The 15,659-nt window shown below is 36.7% G+C and overlaps 1 protein-coding gene and 1 non-coding gene across 8 annotated transcripts in view; one reads left to right on the top strand and one right to left on the bottom strand.

Annotated features, from left to right (window-relative positions):
• The window catches only part of SBF2 (SET binding factor 2), a 401,342-nt gene that overhangs the window by 343,621 nt on the left and 42,062 nt on the right, over positions 1-15,659 (bottom strand). The gene's annotated exons all lie outside the window — the stretch shown is intronic.
• LOC117031406 (U6 spliceosomal RNA) lies at positions 1,783-1,889 on the top strand. The gene has a single exon (XR_004424545.1). It is a non-coding gene; the product is annotated as a U6 spliceosomal RNA (small nuclear RNA).

Below are 15,659 nucleotides of genomic sequence, written 5' to 3'. Positions count from 1 at the left end.
TTAGCTCCAAGTCCAGTTGCTTTCAATTTCAATTGCAGGAGACACAGCCCACCATCCCATGCGGGAATTGAACCGACAACCTTGTTGTTGAGAGCTCGAGCGCGCTAACCAACTGAGCCATCCGGCCGTCCCTTTGCTGTACTTTTTAAAGACCTTCATGTGCTTGCATATTCTAAATTTTGTTCTAGCTCATTCTGAAGTGAAAGCAACAACATTCTGATTTAATTATATGTATATCTAACTTAAGGAAGCCTGTAACACCTGATTCAATGTGTTAATATACTTTTTAAATAATCATTCACTATCATCCCTCACCCTCATCCCTGTAAATTCAACTTTCCCCTTGGCCCTTACCTAGAGTGCAATCACCTTATGGCCAAATTTTCATCTTTAGAAGTTAAGTGGAAAGTTAAATTCATTTTACTGACCAACTCAGTACTATATTCTAAGACTGAGGTCACATCTGAAAGAGGCAAAATAAAAACATCCTGAATTAACAATTGTTGCAGCACAGGAACTCCTCATATAGCCATCATTATAGGGACATGAAGGATTTCATTAACAGTAAACTAAACTAAAAGTGGTTTATCATAGGCACTCATTTTTCATAATCCACCTCGAGCATCACCACTTCTGACACCCCAAGCAGAGCTAATTCAACATATTGCTCAGTACTGAAGATACACAAATGAACAAGACATGGCCCCTAACCTCAAGGAACTCATGATCTACTAGGAGAAATAGACAAATGAACAGATAATTTCAGTATATCATGGTAAGCACAATGATAGAAGGGAACTTAGGTAGCTCAGCAGAGAAGGCTATGGAAAACTTTCTAGAGGAAATGACAGCAAGCATTTTCTTTCTTTCAGTACCATCCCTGTATCCCCTAGCATACTGAATGCCTGGCACTTAGTTCATATTGAGTTAAATGTTTTTTTTAATAAACTCGTTAATATTGACAGAAATTGTTTTAAGCTTATGTCTCCCTGTTTTTTTAAACAGAAATAAATGCATGTTATTTATCTCATCATATTTAATCAGGTGTCCCTATACTGTTTATTAAGTTCTGAAAATCATACCGAATGTATTTTAGGCTCAAGAAACATTTTACCATATTAATTTCTATTAATTATGAAAATGCTAACTGCAGAAACATTTTTCAAATACATAAAAATATAAAGAAATCACCCATAATCCTACACCCGAAGACAATTACTGTTAACATTTTGCACTTAGTTTATCCTAGGGTTGTTTGTTTTGTTTAAGATTTTTTTTTGGGGGGGAACATATGTATTTTCTATGGAATTGAGATCATACTAAACCTAGCTTTAGAAATTGGTTTATTACTTAATATTTTACAATGGGCCTTTGATGATGTACATACATTTTCTAGTATCTCACTATTATAAATAATATTACAAAAAGCATCTTCCTATATAAATCTTTATCCTCACCTCACTTTTCCCCAGAAAAAATTCTTAGATATACAGCTACTAGGTCAAAGAGTATGAAAATTTTAAAGACTCACAAAAAGCCAAAGAGCCCACTAGAAAGACATATAACAATTTTTTTACGTTCTGTGTATAAGAATGACCCTGGCATTTTCACTACATTCTCTCCAACTGTTATTTTAAAATTGTGTTTGCTTTAATTATTGTGAATTTGACAGATGAAAAGTTCCTCTTTGGCAGGAGCATAACTTTCAAAAGTTCTCCAGAGGCAACATGTTATTTACCAATTTCATAATAGTATGCAGTGTTTCAAAAACATGAAAGCTTAGTGTTCACTTCAGCAGTTCATACACCAAAAGTGGAACAATACAGAAAAGATTAGCATGGCCCCTGCACAAAGATGACACGCAAATTCATGAAGCAGTCCATATTTTTAGAATACTATACTAAGTGAAATAAGCGAGACTGAGAAAGACAAATACCATATGATCTCACGTATATGTAGAGTCTGAAGAACAGAATAAGCGAGCAAACTATAAACAGAAATAGACTCAGAGATACAGAGAAAAAACGATGGTTGCTAGATGGGAGGGGGTGAGGATGAGGGCAAGGTGAAGGGCCTAGAAAGTACAAATTAGTAGTCATAGTATAGTCCTGGGAATATGAAATACAGCGTGGGGAGTATAATCAACAATGTTGTAAAGATTATGTAGGGTGCCCGATGGGCACTGGACTTATTAGGGAGACCACTTCATAGGCTGCGTAGATGCGTGACCAGTGCACATACACCTGAAGCTGAAGTAGAATAATACTGAAGTAGAATAATACTGAATGTCAACTACAATTAAATACACACACACACACACACACACACATACACACACACACCAGGGGTGCCAAAAAAACGTACACAAGTGGATACTTTGGTCAGCATTGATCAAGCAGCAGTTCGCTGTAATCAGAAGTGTCTGGACGCTGATGGTAACCACTTTGAGCACCTCTTGTAATTCTGTGCTTCCCCGAAAATAAGACCTACTCTGAAAATAAGCCCCAGTTAAGATCGTCAGCAAGACGGATGCATTTAGTATGTTATGACAATGGTCCAGAAGAAGATGACATGACTGTATTTGAATAAATGTTGATTGTTGTAGATGAAAAAATAAGACAACCCCTGAAAATATGCCCTAGGGCATCTTTTGGAGCACAAATTAATATAAGACCTGGTCTTATTTTCGGGGAAATACGGTGTAAGACCTGGTCTTATTTTCGGGGAAACACAGTTGCAGAAGTCAAACGTGACTTGTATTCATCTTTTGTTATTGGTATATATTATTACAATTTTAATAGTTTTCTTCTTTCTTAAAATGTGTACACATTTTTTGGCACCGTGTATGTGTGTGTGTGTGTGAGTGTGTGTGTGTGTGTGTGTGTGTGTGTGTGTGTAGCCTCGGGATGTGAAACTCAGCATAGTGAAGATAATCAATGTATGGTAATAGCTACCATATACACGATGTCAGAGGAGTAGTAGACTTCGGGGGGGTTATCACTTTGTGAGGGGTGTAAATATCTAACTATTACATTGCTTTGTACACCTGAAACTAATAAAAAAATTTTAAAAATGAAAGCTTAGTTTGAAATGCTGATATAAAATTTATAAATGCTTCATGAGTGATAAGACTTTCAGTTATATAATAATTTTACTTGAAAATGGAAATTAGGCTAGAAAAAGACAAAAACAAAAATAGCAAAATGATCTTTGACTACAAATAAAATATGGAAAAAGCCACAATAGCTTAGTTTCCAAATATGTACAGTGCCGCAGCTAACAACTTTTGAGGAACCTATGAAAGGGCCCTACAAAAAGTAAACAAATATTTTCTGAAGCATGCTTTTGAATTTTAAGCATTTAGTCTGAATGTTTAAACATTTCCCAAGTTTATGTATTTTATCTGATTACTATTCTTATAGGCAGTATTGGTTTTATTTAAGAATGCTGAGAGGATGACATTTTATACTGAGCACGGAACAGTGAGGGAAGACTGTCCGTCCACCTGTGGACTGATCCTTACGTCCAGAGGTGAAATAGGCCATGTCAATCAGAGTGGCTGTGAAAGCAGCTCCCACATATTAAACGGAGCTGGGTAAGTGGGTAGAGGGAGGGAGAAGTTCCTCAAAAGAAAGGGGACCACTTCCTAGAAAGGAGAGGTGCTAGGCAGACAAAATAGATTGTCCACTGCACTGTACGCAGCTAACTTGGAAGGAAGAGGGAGCAGTTGTTAGTCGGTCAGTGCCTTCACGGTTTCCTTCCCAGCCCACACTCTCTATCCCATCATAAAATCAAGAAATATGATGACTAAACGGAGTTAATATATAAAAAGTGGGGATCCTCAGCAGGATACCAGCACATGTGGAAATGGCTTACTTTGAAAAAAGCATATATGCTAGGCAAACTGCCCACAGCAAATTTAGAAAGGGTGAGGAAATGTTGGCGTGGTCAGGCACACTTTCCCCTCCTTTACGTTTGGTAACTCACTTTCCCTTGGGTCCTGGTAGGGCTATCAGGCTACCCAGGCCCTCACAAGCATTAGCAAGTGACCTAGGATGATCCAACCATCCATTACCCCCAGGCAAAGTGACTGATCTAGCCTTGGCCAATGACTTTAGAAAAGTTAGACAGTATTCTCCGGGGTTGCCTATGGACGCAGTAAGTGTGGAGTTGCCAGTAGCTATGAGAAAGAAGTATCTGCAGAAGAACTGAAGAATGAGTAGGGGTTAATTGGGTGGAGAAATGTAATACAGTACTCTGCTCTACACAAAATGGGATGCTCGATATTTGTTGATTGCACCAAATTGACAAAAATTAATTGCTTTCTGTGTGTGGTTACAGTGTAGATGTACCAAGTATATACTGCTTGATTTAATATAGACTCGAAACTTTGAGAAATACTACTCTAATACATAATTCACTAAATCTTTTTCTATGATATGTTTATCTAAACAACTAGAGGAGAGATTACCTACAGCAGACTTGTTTTATGATGTCCAGCTGCCCACAGCCCCTTCTATCAAAAATAGCACCCACAGGCCGGGCCGGTGGCTCAGGCGGTTAGAGCTCCATGCCTAACTCCGAAGGCTGCCGGTTCGATTCCCACATGGGCCAGTGGGCTCTCAACCACAAGTCTGCCAGTTCAATTCCTCGAGTCCTGCAAGGGATGGTGGGCAGCGCCCCTTGCAACTAAGATTGAACACGGCACCTTGAGCTGAGCTGCCGCTGAGCTCCCGGATGGCTCAGTTGGTTGGAGGGCATCCTCTCAACCACAAGGTTACTGGTTAGACTCCCACAAGGGATGGTGGGCTGCGCCCCCTGCAACTAGCAACGGCAACTGGACCTGGAGCTGAGCTACGCCCTCCACAACTAAGACTGAAAGGACAACAACTTGACTTGGAAAAAAGTCCTGGAAGTATACACTGTTCCCCAATAAAGTCCTGTACCCCTTCCCCAATAAAAAATCTTAAAAAAAAAATAGCACCCACAGTTCAAGGAAGGGCAGCAGTTATATTCAGGAGCATAACGATCCTACCATTCTCTCACCAGCCAGACAGAAATTACTAAATCACTTATTTGGTTATTACTTTTACTGTTACCTGTCTGTCTCACTTCAATTTTGGGCCTGCTTTGTTTACTGATGTATCCCAGGCACTTGGAATCATTCCCGGTGTACTCGTATATTAGATACTTAATAAAATACTTATTGAGTAAAAGAATGGGACTACTAGGTGGATAAGGGCAAGCGACTTATGACCAGAATGACCTGGCTGTAAAATTTATCCTAGATGAATCAAATTGCTCTGCGAGGGAATTTTAAATTTTAAAAAAGGAGAGACTAAAGCAGCCAAAAAGATGTATAAAGACTTGCTATGATGTAGAGAAAAGTCAGGCAACCAGAGGGGGTCATGTGTAAAACCAAAATTACAGCACAGCAGAACTCTAGGCAGAGACATACCAGCAGAAACAGGTTAACAGTCCACATGTGCAGAAAGGAGAGCTACCACAAGCAAGGAGCTGTGCAAGTAAGCTCTGCCTCCTGTAAACTCCAGCAGCACTGTACTGCCTGTCGTTAAACTTACGGTATCTTTATAATATTCCTCCCTCTTACGCTAGAATGAGTCTGTATTCCTGGTCACTAAAGAGTTCAAACACTTTGAAACTGGTAAAGGATCTGGAAACAATACATTAAAAGGTTTAGTCTGAAAACTTAAAAAGTGAGAAGCACATATGAGAACTTTCTACAAATCTTTAAAGAGCTATTATATAGAAGAAGATACAGTGGAGCAGACTAGAGCCAAATATATATCAGCGGAGATATTTTTGAATCAATATAAAAGAAGAATTTTCCAAGAATGAGCACTATCAAAAAACAGAATGAACTGCCACAGAAAGCAATGACCAGAATTGGAGTTTTAGTACAAGACACAAGTTTCTGTGGTCTGGAAATCTAGGCTAAATAGTATGAGGATGAACCCAGAAAGTCTGACTATTACAGTAATTCAATCATTCAACGATAACATTATGCCAGGCGTTGTGTTAGGTGCTAAGGAGAGAAGGATAAAACTTGCTATGAGAATATTTGGGACTTGAACTGAGGTTTCTGAAATGCAAATAGAAGGGCAGATGCAGACACAGTATAATGACAGAGTAAAGATTAGGAAAGAAAACAATGTTGTTTAGAAATCAGGTCAGGAGTCTAATGGAATCAGACAGAAAAACTAAAAAATTCCACATACAGAGATACACATACAGAGAATTCCACATACAGAGAACAGAGATATTTCTTATTTTTTATTTTAAAATAACAGCAGCATCATTTAAGTCCAATGCTGAGAAATGTAATCTTCTGAGAATCCAAACGCGTTGCAGATGACATAGTATTATACATAGAACACTCTAAGCATTCCAGCAAAAAGCTGTTAGAACTAATCAACAAATTCAGTAAAGTCGCAGGATACAAAATCAATATATACAAAAATCTGTTGTGTTTCTATACACTAATAACAAACTATCCAAAAGAGAAATTAAGAAAACAATCCCATTTACAATTACATCAAAAAGAATAAAACACCTCGGAATAAATTTAACCAAGATGGTCAAAGACCCATACACTGAAAACTCTTAAGACATGGATGAAAGAAATTTAAAAAGACAAATAAATGGAAAGATATTCTGTGCACATGGATTAGAAGAACTAATACTGTTAAAATGTTCATACTACCCAAAGCAATCTACAGATTCAGTGCAATCCCTATCAAAATTCCAATGGTACTTTTCACAGAAATAGAAAAAATAATCCTAACATTTTTATGAAACCACCGAAGACCTTGAGTAGTCCAAGAATCCTGAGGAAAAAGAACAAAGCTGGAGGCATCACACTCCCTGATTTTAAACTATACTGCAAAGCTAGAATAATCAAAATAGTATGGTAAACATAAAAACAGATACATAGATCAATGGAACAGACTAGAGATCCCAGAAATAAACCTAAGCACATATGGTCAATTAATTAATGACAAAGGAGCCAAGAATATACAATGAGGAAAGGAGAGCTCTTCAATAAATGGTGCTGGGAAAACTGGACAGCCACATGCGAAAAAATGAAATCGGATCATTATCTTACAAAAGCAATGCAAAATGAATTAAAGACTTGAACATAAGACCTGAAACTATGAAACTCCTAGAAGAAAACATAGGTGATAAGCTCCCTGGTATCGGTCTTGGAGATGATGTCTCAAATATGACACCAAAGAAAATGCAACAAAAGCAAAAATAGACAATAGGACTACATCAAAACTAGAAACTTCTGCAGAGCAAAGGAAACAATTAACAGTGAAATGCAACCTACGGAATGGGGAAAATATTCGCAAACCATACATCTGATAAGGGGTTAGTATCCAAAATATACAAAGAATTCCTACAACTTAAAAACTAAAACAAAACCCCCAAGTAATCCAATTAAAAAATAGGCAAGGACTTAAACAGACATTTCTGCAAAGACATACAAATGGCCAATAAGCATATGAAAGATGCTCAACATCACTAATCACTGGGGAACTGCAAATATCAAAATCATAATGACGTATCACCTAACACAGGTTAGGATGGCCATTATCAAAAATCCAGAAAATAACAAGTGTTAGGATTCAGAGAAATCGGAATCCTTGAGCGCCGTTGGAATATAAAGTGAATGGTACAGCCATTAAGGAAAACAGTATGGAGGTTCCTCAAAAAAAAAAAAAAAACGAATACCATATGATCAGGCATTTTCACTTCTGGGTATACATTCAAAAGAACTGAAAACAGGATTTCAAAGTGATATTTGCACACCCATGTCCACTGCAGCACTATTCATAATAGCCAAGAGGTGGAAGCAACTGAAACATCCTTTAATAGATGAACAGATAACGAAACTGTGGTATATATATAAAACAGAATGTGATTCGATCATTAAAAAAAAAGGAAACCCTGTCATATACTACAAAATGATGAACTCTGAGGATATTAGGCTAAATAAAATAAGCCAGTCACAAAAAGACAAATACTGCATGACTCCACTCATATGAGATATGTAGAGTAGTCAAACTCTTAGAAATAGAAAGTAGAATAACGGTTGCCAGGAATAGGAAGAAGGGGAGAGGGAAGGGAGTTGTTCAGTAAGTACAGAGATTCAGTTTTGCAAGATGAAAATGTTCTGGGGATCTGCAGCCAAACTGTGTGTGTGTGTGTGTGTGTGTGTGTAAAACACTATTTACTGTATTATATACTTAAAATTGTTTAAGACGGTAAATTTTGTTATGCATTTTTAACCACATTTTTTTTAGAATAAAAGACAGCACAACCAAATACTCATGGGCAACATTTACAACAAAACTAGGTGAAAAAGTATCCCACAAATATTGCAATTAGAGGAAAAATTGCAATTAGAGGAAAACCACTAACATTCCCAAAACCTGGAAAGTATCAGTATCTATACAACTGTAAGAAGGAAGCAACAATAATGGCTTGAGAAGAGGAGACATAAGAGGGGAATCCTAAAATAGCCAATAAGTGTTCACTGAGAAGCCAATTTGAGAATAGCAACTGAAAATGGAAGAGCAAGGACAACACTTTTGCAACAAAGACTAACATTGCAATCTAGACCCCCAAACTGGAGAAACTGCAAGGAATAGAATCAAAATTGAGCAGGAAAGGACTCAGGCTACCTGACGTAAAGACTTATAATAAAGCTACAGAAATTATGACAATGTGGTACTGCCATTAGAATCAACAAATAAATCATATTAACAAACAATAAAAGAAAAATCATGACTATCTCAATAAACGCAGAAAAAGAATTTGACAAAATTCAATTAAAAAAAAACACTCAGCAAAATATAAATAAAAGAAAACTTCCTCAATCTGATAAAGAACAATTATAAAAAGCCTATGGCTAACATCAGACTTAATGGTTAAAAAATTGAATGCTTCCCCCTAAGATTCAGATTTCTGTTCAACATTATACTAGAAGCCCTAACCGCTGCAATAAAGCAAGAAAAAGACATAAAAGCTATACAGATGAAAAAAGCAGAAGTAATGTTGTCTTTATTTGCAGACAACCTGTAAAGTGTCCTACGAAAACTGAAAAAAGGGACTAGAACTAATAAATAAGTTTACCAAAGTCTGAAAGGGTTAATATAAAAAAAGATTGTATTTCTACATACTAGCAATAAAAATTTTTAAATACTATATGCTGTAGCATCAAAAACCATGAAATATTTAGGGCTATTCACAGGTAAACAGATAAATAAATTGTTGTGTATCCATATAATGGAATATTATTCAGCACTAAAAAGAAAAAACTGCTGATATATGCAGCAACACGGATAAATCTCAAAATACTTATGCTGAGTAAAAGAAGCCAAATGCAAATAAGTATATACCACAGGGTTCCATTCACATAAAATTGCAGAAAAGACAAATCTAATCTATAGTGCTAGAAAGCAGATCAATAGTTGCTCAGGCCTAGGGAAGCGTATTAGGGATTAATATGAATAAAAGGTACACAAGGAACCTTTTTAGAGTGATGGAAAATTTTTTATTGCAGTGGTACTTATATGAATAAATACTTGCAGTACCAGAAAAGACAATCTGGGTGAAATATTTTTGTTTAGATTTTGCCTATAGTCAGAATGGAATCTATCATAATATACGGAAGGATGAAAGACTCCTGGCATAATTCATCCACAATGTATACTTTCCTCTGTAATAGTTTACTCTGTATTTGAACATGGTCTTCTAGTCTGTGTTTGGATAGGTATCGTGACACAAATGTCCAATATCTCAGGGCAACCTATTCTATCTTTGGATGATTATCATAGATCTTTCTGAGAAACTGATATAGGAAGCTTAATTATACCATGCATATTATCATAATCAATCTATCAAATTCTTTTATTTCAAAAAATGGCATTAAATATGTGAAATGAAAACTGAGAAGACAACTGTATCTGTTAAAAAAATTAAGGAGCATAATTATTTCTCTCTCTTCTCTAGCTCTCTTTATATATGCCTTTTGGGTTTTAGTCATGAAATAGTTAGGCATCTTTAGATGAATTTGAATAATTTTAAACTCTTTCTAAGCCTCAGAAGATAGGAAATGTATTTAGTTATCAGGTGTACTACATTAAATAGTGTACACCAAAGATTCATGTCTACCTGGAACTTCAGAATGAAATCTTATTTGGAAATATGCTCTTCAAGATGCAATTAGTTAAGATGAGGTCATACTGGATTAGGGTGGGCCCTAATCCAATGGCTAGTGCCCTGGTAAGAAAAAACAGAGACAAAGATACACAGGGAAAACGCCATGTGAAGACAAAAGCAGACTGGAGTGTTGCAGCTGCAAGTCAAAGAATACCAAGGATTGCAGGCAACCACCAAAAGCTAGGAGAGATGCATAATACAGACTCTCCCTCAGAATCTTCCAGAAGGAACTAACCTTGCCAAGGTTTGATTTGGTGTTCTAATCTCTAGAACTATGAGAGAATTAATTCCCATTGTTTTGAACCACCCAATTTGTAATACTTTGTTACAGCAACCTTAGACCTAAAATATTTGCTAATAAACATTTCATTACCTTAATACGTAGGTGTTTGAGCTTGTTGACATGAAAGAAAAACTTGAGAAAAAAAATCTATTTTGTTGTAATATCTACCTGTTGGTCACAGTCTCCGTTCTTAGGATAAATTTAGTCCCATTTCTATACGATAATCCTTCAAATATTTGAATACAACTAACAAAAATCTTGTCCCCTGCCACCTCCCGCATACCTTTCCCCCATGCCCCGATCTTCCCTTTTGCAACTTTAAATGTTTTCAACTTGTCCTACGGATCTCAATATATTTTTTCACATGCTTAAGAACATGGACTCTGGATCTAGACTACTTTTATTCTAATCCAGTTCCACCATTTACTTGCTACATGAGCCTGGGAAAATTGCATTACCTCTTTGTGCTTCATTTTTTCCTGTATGTCAAACAAGGATACTGTCACCTGCCTCTTAAAGTTTTTGTGAGGAAAAATATGAGTGAATATACATGTAAAGTGTTTCATCGAGTACTTGGCACATAATAAACACGATATCAATATTTATGATGATGATGGTGATGATAACAAAATGAGTGTGTGACAGTTGTCTGAGTAGTACTCAGAGCTGAAAACAATACTTGAGATTTCTAAACTGATCTAAGTGATACAGCAGAACTGTTGCTCTAGATTACTGTGCTACTGACAATGCAGCTTGGTATTACTGTGTTAGGTCTTCTGGTGACCACACGACTCAAGACTTTTGAATAGAACATATAAAACTTTTTTTAAACATGTTTTGATGTACTCCTATGCCTGTACAAAAGGTGTTTCAGACTCAAGTTATCTCTGTTAAATTTCTTTAGTCAGCATAGCACACTCACTTTTAAGATCCTATGTCTGTCACCCACTGTATTTATATTATTCAATTCTGGGAGTTTTTGTGTTAGGGCATACATATCATAAAATGTGATCATTTTAAGTTAATAGTTGGATGAGTGTTGACAAACTCAGTAAAAACAATTTCAGTAAAATAAAAACAAAAATAGAAATTATTTATTTGTACTATACTAAAAAATTGCTCAAAGAGTTCCTCCAAACTATATTTTCAAAAATAACTTCACCAATATTGGCATAAGTCTGATTAAATGTTTTCATTTTCCCAACTGGAGACAAAATTTCCACAGGGAAAAAGCCTTGGTCAAAATATGCTATATACACACGACTGGCACTGGCACTAGTCCCGCTGTTCCATTCTATCCCAAAACAATCTGCTTGGAACTTCAGCACTGAGCCTAGCACCTGTTCTCACCTTCACTGGGAATATGACCTTAAGGGAAATGATTGAAGCAAAAACACAGTGCTAGGAAGGCAGAACTTCTGACCTTTCCAGTACATATAACTTATTTACTCATCTTAATAGAGTGGAAGCTGATCAACAGAAATGTAATTTACCTGTTCAAAGGTAAAATAAAGATGAGGGTCATATGCAACTTGCAGGTCTCAGGCTTCCCATCCTTGATTTATAAAATATGCTTTTTAGCAAATGATAATTTTTAAAAAATATTGTTTTCTTGTTCACCAGAAGATTTGTGTTATAATGCCAAAATAATCAACCAGAAAAAAAATCAAAGCTCACCAAAATAAGTAGGTCTAATTGTGCCAGTACAGACCAACTTTCAAAGGATAAAGAAAATAAAAACTGTTCATTCACTGAAAAGAAAGCATGCAGGAAATCATTCCACAAAAGGCTTTCATATTTGATCCATTCAGTATTTAATCAAAGAAGTCTGTTTATTTCAACTGAAACAAGCCTTTTCTGTGGTTATTCAAAAATTTAGGTAGGAATGTAATGTGATTTTCCGATTATCCAGTATAATCTCCTATTATTCAAAAGATTTATGAGGAACACACAAACTATTTTTTTCCAGAGTTAAACTTAGCAAAGAACTCACGGGCTTTTATAGGAGTGAAAAAGAATACATTTAAAAATTGAACAGAATACATAGAAAACAAGGTGTACCATTAACAGTAAGTCAACAGCAGCCATACAAGTTAGGTCTCTACTAAACTCATAATTCATTGATAATGTATAAATCCAGTGAGTTAGAGAATGTCAAGATTAAGAAAAATAGAAAAGAACACTAATTGAAATTAAAACTAAATACATGATTTAATATTCTGATAAAGTTCTTCAGATTGCATCTTCTGACTGAAGAAAAATGCCTTCTTTAGTAGCAACGAAGGAAGAACTACTGGCATCTGAAATGCTATAAAAATGATATAGTTGTGTATCAATATTTTTTAAAAACAAAGCCTTATAAAGTCTATACCCCCAAATAACTACCAAATATGCCGCCACCCAGCACCATTCGCAATCACTCTAACAGTTCCAATTCTCATCATCTTTCACCTGGGTGATGGCAGCAGCTGCCTCACCTTCCTGCTTTCTGTTTCTCTTCGCTCTAACATGTTCAGGCTTCTGGCAGTATGGAAATTACCTCTGTAAAGTCAAAGTTCATCATGCTAACTCTCGTGATCAAAATCATTCAATTCTCCCAATGGCTACATAATAAAATAGCCCAAATCGTTACTTTAGGGACTTCCACATCACCCAAGATGAGAGTATCAAGGACGGGTTTACCCTCCAACCAGCAACAACTTAAAAAACAGATGAAATTATATGAAACAATTGTTTCTCAGACACTGACATCAGGCAGTAAAAGAAAACAGTAAATACTGAAAGCAAAATTAAGTGATCCCTACAACCACTGCAGCTTACTCCCTGGTGAGAGTTTCCAGACTGCAGGACAGGAATGGGTGAATCCAAGCGGAGTCCCAGCAGGATCCCTGAGCTGAAGCAATAAAGTTGGGAGTCCCGGAAAGCCAAGAAGGTTAGAGGGCAGAGTACCAAAGAGAAGACCGATTCACAGGAAAAGTCCGGAGATCTACAGAGGGTCTGCCTGAGTCTTCAGCTGAGTACCCAATAGTACTTGAGTGTAAGAAAACCTCCTGAGGCCAGGGAATAAACTACATGAAAGAACACAGAGAATGATCCCCAGAGCTCACACAAGACCAGAACTAATTTGTGTTTCCAATAGCTAAGAGTAAATAAAACTGCCTTAATTCCCTGAGATTTAGGCAGAGAATTAAGGATATTGCCTCAGTAATGTGGAAAAATCAGCCCTAAACTAAATGCTGTGATGGGCCCACCTAACAAAAAAATAAAAAGCCTCAAAAAAAAAAAAAATTAAGTGATTTAATTACATCCCAGAACAAAGTTCAAAAATATTTACAGGAACACAAAAATACAACATCTGGCAAAAAAACACCAGGCATGAAAAGAAGCAGAAAAGTGTGAGCCATAATGAGAAAATTCAATCAATCGAAACAGACTGCGAATAGACACAGATGATAAAAATAATAGATAAGGATATTCAAAGTTATTATAACTGTGTTGCATATTTTCAGGAATAGAGATATAAAAAATATGCTGGGTAAAACTAATGAATTAGACACTAGAGAAAAAAAGATCAATGAATTTTAAGTTATACCAATAGAAATTCTCCAAAATGAAAGAAACACAAAAAGACTGAAGAAGAAAAAAAGTAAATACATACATACATATATATATATATAATATATATATATATACATAATATATATATACCCAATGATCAAAAAGCTCAACCAACCCCAAACACAAAAACAAATGGAGAAAAACTACACCAACACACATCACAGTCAATATACTTTAAAAATATATAAAGAGAAAATCTTAAAAACAACTGCAGAAAAAAGACACTATATACAGAGTAACAAAGATGAGAATGACAGCAGAATTCTCATCATAAACTATGGAAGCCAGAAGACAGTGAAGAAACATATTTAAAATATTGAAAGAGGGGTGGCCGGTTAGCTCAGTTGGTTCAAGTGTGGTGCTGGTAACACCAAGGTTGCCAGTTCGATCCCTGCATGGGCCACTGTGAGCTGTGCCCTCCTTAAAAAATAAATAAATAAATAAAATATTGAAAGAAAAAAACGTCACCTCAAAATTTCAGGTCCTGTGGGCCTGAGATTCCTTTTCCCCACCAAGAGACATCAGCCATCCCAGACTGGGGAACATTTTCTGCCACCTCAGGCCACACCAGCATGGACCAGTGGGGGAACCAGATAAACCAAGAAAAGCAAAATAACACCATAAAAGCTCTGAAAGTTAAACTGCCACTAAACAACAGCTCACAAAAATAGACCATGGTTGGGGCCGGCCTGGTGGCTCAGGCGGTTGGTGCTCCATGCTCCTAACTCCGAAGGCTGCCGGTTTGATTCCCACATGCGCCAGTGGGCTCTCAACCACAAGGTTGCTGGTTCGACTCCCACAGGGGATGGTGGGCAGCGCCCCTACAACTAGCAACCTCAGCTGGACCTGGACCTGAGCTGCGCCCTCCACAACTAAGACTGAAAGGACAACAATTTGAAGCTGAACGGCACCCTCCACAACTAAGATTGAAAGGACAACTTGACTTGGAAAAAAGTCCTGGAAGTACACACTGTTCCGCAATAAAGTCCTGTTCCCCTTCCCCAATAAAATCTTTAAAAAAATAGGCCATGTGCTAAATCTAAACAGAATGACTAACTTAATGGCCACCAAAATGTCCAGGATGTCATAACAAAAAATGTTACCCATCTACCAGGAACCAGAAAAATCTAAACCTGAATGAGAAAACAATCAACTGATACTAACACAGACATGAATCAGATGTTGGAACATCTCGCAACCTTTAGTTTCTGTACTGTGGCAGGGCGGACGGGTGGGACTGCCAGAATTAACTCTTCTTTCAACACAGAATTTAATCTGGATATGACCCTAATAAATATGTCTAGTTCTGGGGCTTTGACTCTCTCCATTCCTCCTCTTCTACTGAAAGAAACTAGACTATATTCTAGGGCAAATAGAGAGACATAATATTTTCTGTACTCACTGTAACAAGCTCAAAATAAGCTCTCAACCCACTCCCACAAGTAATGCTTCAACTGCTTAAAGACAACTGCTGTGTCTTCTCAAAGGTAAATATGATTTCCATTTCCCT

The sequence above is a fragment of the Rhinolophus ferrumequinum genome, chromosome 11 (assembly GCF_004115265.2).
Source record: "Rhinolophus ferrumequinum isolate MPI-CBG mRhiFer1 chromosome 11, mRhiFer1_v1.p, whole genome shotgun sequence".
NCBI classification, from domain to species: Eukaryota; Metazoa; Chordata; class Mammalia; order Chiroptera; family Rhinolophidae; genus Rhinolophus; species Rhinolophus ferrumequinum.
The sequence above is the reverse complement of the archived record's forward strand: the minus strand, read 5'-3'. Positions and strand labels throughout refer to the sequence as shown.